The 4,671-nt window shown below is 37.7% G+C and overlaps 1 non-coding gene across 1 annotated transcript; it reads right to left on the minus strand.

Annotated features, from left to right (window-relative positions):
• Positions 1–957: 957 nt before the first annotated feature.
• LOC117014699 (small nucleolar RNA U13) lies at positions 958–1,061 on the minus strand. The gene has a single exon (XR_004421588.1). It is a non-coding gene; the product is annotated as a small nucleolar RNA U13 (small nucleolar RNA).
• Between the last annotated feature and the right edge of the window lie 3,610 nt (positions 1,062–4,671).

The following is a 4,671-nucleotide window of genomic DNA, read 5'->3' on the forward strand; positions in this document are numbered from 1 at the left end:
ACTTTTTCCAAGTCAAGTTGTTGTCCTTTCAATTTTAGTTGTGGAGGGCGCAACTCAGCTCCAGGTCCAGTTGCCTTTGTTAGTTGCAGGGGGCACAGCCCACCATCCCTTTGCTGGCAACCTTGTGGTTGAGAGGATGCGCTACAACCAACTGAGCCATCTGGGAGCTCCGTGGCAACTCAGCTCAAGGTGCCATGTTCAATGTTAGTTGCAGGGGGTGGAGACCACCATCCCTTGTGGGAGTCAAGGAATCAAACAGGCAACCTTGTGGTTGAGAGCCCACTGGCCCATGTGGGATTCCAACCGGCAGCCTTCGGCGTTAGGAGCACGGAGCTCCAACCGTCTGATCCACCGGGCCAACCCCATGATCTGTATTCTAACAACAAACTTTGGGGGAAAGTTCTTGCTTCCAGCTCTTGGTAGAAATGCAAAGTAAAACTTTTAGAAAATAATTTAGTAAAGTTGCTTTTTGCCTCCAGTAATGATACAGTGGAGCTTCCTTTAAGTATTTGAAGCATTTTGGGGAAGACTTTGTAAAACAGTTAATTTGTATCCTGAGGAGAGATCTTTAAACATGGATGAGATTCTAAATAAATCTAAGTGACAGTTTGGCAGTAACAGGGCATTTCTCCCTATTTAAGCTGCTTTTCACAATGGACACCACTTATCTAATCAAATGTGACTTCTATCATCAAAATTAGTAAGGCATGAAAAACTTTTATCAAGTCATTTATTACATTGCGCATTTGAAATATGATCTTTTGTGTCTTAAGAACTGCTACTTGGTGCTCCTTCTGCAAAATGAGATGTTTAGGTTTTTCAGGACAATGTTTAACAGTCCAGGATTTGCTAATCCCTATGGAAGTCCTTTAATGTTCATGTTTGCAAAAGAACTAGTGACCTCTTGCATGATTAGAATTCTCTTGTCTGCTGTTTTTTTTTTTTTTTTTTTTTTCATGTCAGACGGGTAATGTGCGGATGTCGTAACAAGGTTTGTGGGAGGCACATCTCATGCAAAAGCATGAGCACCCAATCATCACACTTATGAACTACAAAAAGATCATCTGCTGTTTTTAATTTGGGCAGTTTGTAAATTATTTAGTGTTACTTTCTCTGAAGTCATATCCTTTCCCAAGTTTATCTCCTTGATCCTATATAATACTTATCAAAAAGAGGGGAAATCACTGGTCACCACGGTAGGGATAATTTAACTAAAGCAAAGAGAATATGCAAGTACAGTTGACCCTAAAACAACACAGGTGTGAATTGCGTGGGTTCACTTATATGCAAATTTTTTTCAATAAATACTGTAAATGTATTTTCCTTATTATTTTATTAAATAGCATCATTTCCTTTCTCCACCTTACTTTAGTGTAAGAATACAGTATATATATATATATATATATATATATACACACATATGTTACAGTATATATATACATGTATTATATATATATATATATATATATATATATATCACATATAACATACAAAGCATTTGTTAATCACCTGTTTATGTTATTGGTAAGGCATCCTGTCAACAGTAGGTTGTTGGTAGTTAAGTTTTGGGGAAATAAAAGTTATATGTGGATTTTTTGACTGAACAGAGGGTTGGTCCCTGTAACCCTTGCATTTGTTCAGGGGTCAACTATATTTCCAAATTTACTTAGTCTGACCATCTTTTCTTTTGTAATGTCAACGGAAGGTCGTGGTTGCCAGTTCAATACCAACAGGAGTCTATAATTTGGGGCGCAGTGAGGGGAAAGAGACTTTATTTAGTGCAAACAGCTCAGTTGTGACACAGCTTGTCTGTGGAATAGCACAGCTGTGATACAGCTCAATTACGGTACAGTACAGCTGTTAAATAGCACACCTGTGAATCTGCCCAGGAGAGGCAGCCTTGGTGTTACAGCTCAGTCTGGTGAGACAGCTCCACTCCAGTGTTGCAGCTCAGCCAATGTCTAAGCTCCAGACAATGTAGCCACTCTAAACAGGGAAACCTCTTGGATGCTAATTGAAAGTATGCTCCACTGAGGCAGAGGGGAGGCTAACTTACATAGAGAGAAGTTCCCGCCTTGGTCCCTAATTGGTCCATTTTTATGCAAATGAGGAGTCAATTCTCAACTAGATTGATCCAAATAGCACCATCCTGACTGGTCAGAATGGAGCTTCTCTGGTTGGTTAGTGAAAATGCAAATGAGGCTATAGATAGCTGTGTAGCCTGATTGGATGGGGGAAATCTCAGTCCTACTGGTCAACTTCCCATTCTAGAAGCTCTCTTACAAGGGGTGACTTAGATGGCAAGAACACAGTGCAGGAGTCTTGGCACCCCAGCCTGTGGCTTTTCACTGAAATGCACTCTGCATAAGGGCACTCTGCAAAAAATGGCTGCTAGTCTCTGGTTAAGAATTTGATCCCAATCAACCAGGAGGGGCCCTTTTTGGCAGCTATATTCTCAGGGTCAGCAGTAGTTAACAAATGCAGCTATCAAATTCTTGATGTTATAGTACACATAGAGACATATATACAAGTTGGTGTATTATATTCCTTATACGTTAAGCTTTGTTTTGTTTTTCATTCCAGTGAGGATTTTAATCAACCTGTAATTTTATCATAAAGTCATTCATTTTTGTAATTAGTCATCATGCAATGGTGTTTACTCCGTTTTTGCCTCACATTTCATAATTTAACAAGGGATTTCCAACTAAATAAACCTCAGTCAGCTTGTCTTTTGATTTAGGAAAATGCAGATTTCATCTAATTGGTGAATCAATCTCTATTAGGACATCATGAAGTGCAGAGTCTAGGGAATAGTTTTACATCAGAGACTTGCCAGTGTGGGTAAAAATGTTTCTATGGGCACCTAGAAATAAAATGCAAATTTGCCTTGGTAGTTGTGGTGTAATATGTGTTACTAAATTCCAGCACACAGCTAATTCTAAGGGTGAATATCAACTAGCTATAAGGTTTTCAAACAGTGCCTGTAAGAGAAATATGCAAGTCTGCAAATGTTAGGATTTGGCACATACCGCTTAATAAGATAGCAATAATTAAAGAATTGGGCTTTGAAACACTAGATGAAAATAAGTAGCTGATAACATCAAATGGTGCTGGGGTTTCCCAGTGGTTGCTAGATCTATATGTGTTAATTACACAATTATCTGTACTAACTTAACAAATGAAAATATTTGGAAGGAAGTGAGATTTATGAGAAACAAATCTGAATTGGCTCCCCTACATGCTGTGATGTAGAGCAATTTTTGTATCTTGTGTGTATGTGTGTGCGTGCGTGCATGCTATGTCTTATTTCTCTCATAAAATTCTGGCTACTTGTATATTTTAATGCAGCATGGTGTAGAACAGAGCTATCCAATAGAATTTTCTGTGATGATGGAAACATTCTATATCTCTATGGTTAGATATGGCAGCCATTAGATTAATGTGACTATTGAGCACTTGAAATGTTGGCTAATGAAAATGAGTAACTGAATTTTAAATATAATTTAATTTAAACAGTCATATGTGGCAAGTGACTACTGTATTGGATGGTGCAGTTCTAGACACTGTCATGCCAGCAATACTCCCTTTCTAGACACAAGTGAGAACAGTTGTAGGTTAACATGCATTGTAGAGGAGAGGCTACTAAACACTTGCATTGTAGATGTAATACAGAATTCTCTCCTCTTTTAGTGCAGCGTAAACATTATCTATATCATTTTTTTGATTGGTATTATGTCTTTCAATTCTTTTTTTTTTTGGTCTTTTCTTCGTGATAATAATTGATAATCCTTGGCTTCTTTGTATTTTCTGTTTTATTTAGTTTCTGTTTATTGAGCATCTATTATTTGTCAGACACTGTCTCAGTGCTGGATATGCCACAATGAATAAGATTGATCAGGTCCCTGCTCTTATTGAAGTTATATTAGCACATAATTACACAACAATTTATTCAAATGTAATTGTGTAAAGTTCTTAGCATGTTTATCTAGGAGAAACGAACAAAGAAAAAAATTAATCTGTTGATTAATTGAGAACTGTTCTTGTCCACAAACTCTATTTCTATCCGGCATTGACCCTTGACTATTTAATAGTTCTCCTCAGTTTAAATTACGAGTGTGGATATGGTGAAAAGAGGAGAGGATAGGGCAAGGGGAGAGAAAAGGTAGTGGTATTCTCTTTCTTTAAATCCGTGATCCACTTGAATGTAAGCTCCTTCCAGAGAAGGATTAGCCTGTCCACTCCCTGATCCCAACCTTTCACCACATGTGTCCCCAGAAGCTGGGCTAGCACATCAAGTAGGCATTAGTATAAATAAATACAATAACATTTATAGATTTTTCTTTTTAGATTCCTTGTTTCTAGACTGCATGAGGAAGTTAATTTTTCTTTTATGATTCTACTTTCAATTTTATGTTTGGTTTTTCACTTTTTCCTGTCCACCAGTTAAATGCTTCAGGTAGGGCACCCTTGTCTAAATTGGAATGATTGAAAATAATTAAAGAGTTACCTTTCTATCATGCCATTTTCTTCTTTTTCACCTCTTGGTCTTGTTTTCTTTTTTTCCTCTTTAAGTTTGAGATAGGAGATTAGGAAGAGGACAAATGGTCAAGTAGAGGACTCATGCTCAGGGTTGCAAGGTGCACGACTCCTGTCCTTTTTCCTCTAATTACC

Source organism: Rhinolophus ferrumequinum, chromosome 2 (assembly GCF_004115265.2).
Source record: "Rhinolophus ferrumequinum isolate MPI-CBG mRhiFer1 chromosome 2, mRhiFer1_v1.p, whole genome shotgun sequence".
Lineage (NCBI taxonomy): Eukaryota > Metazoa > Chordata > Mammalia > Chiroptera > Rhinolophidae > Rhinolophus > Rhinolophus ferrumequinum.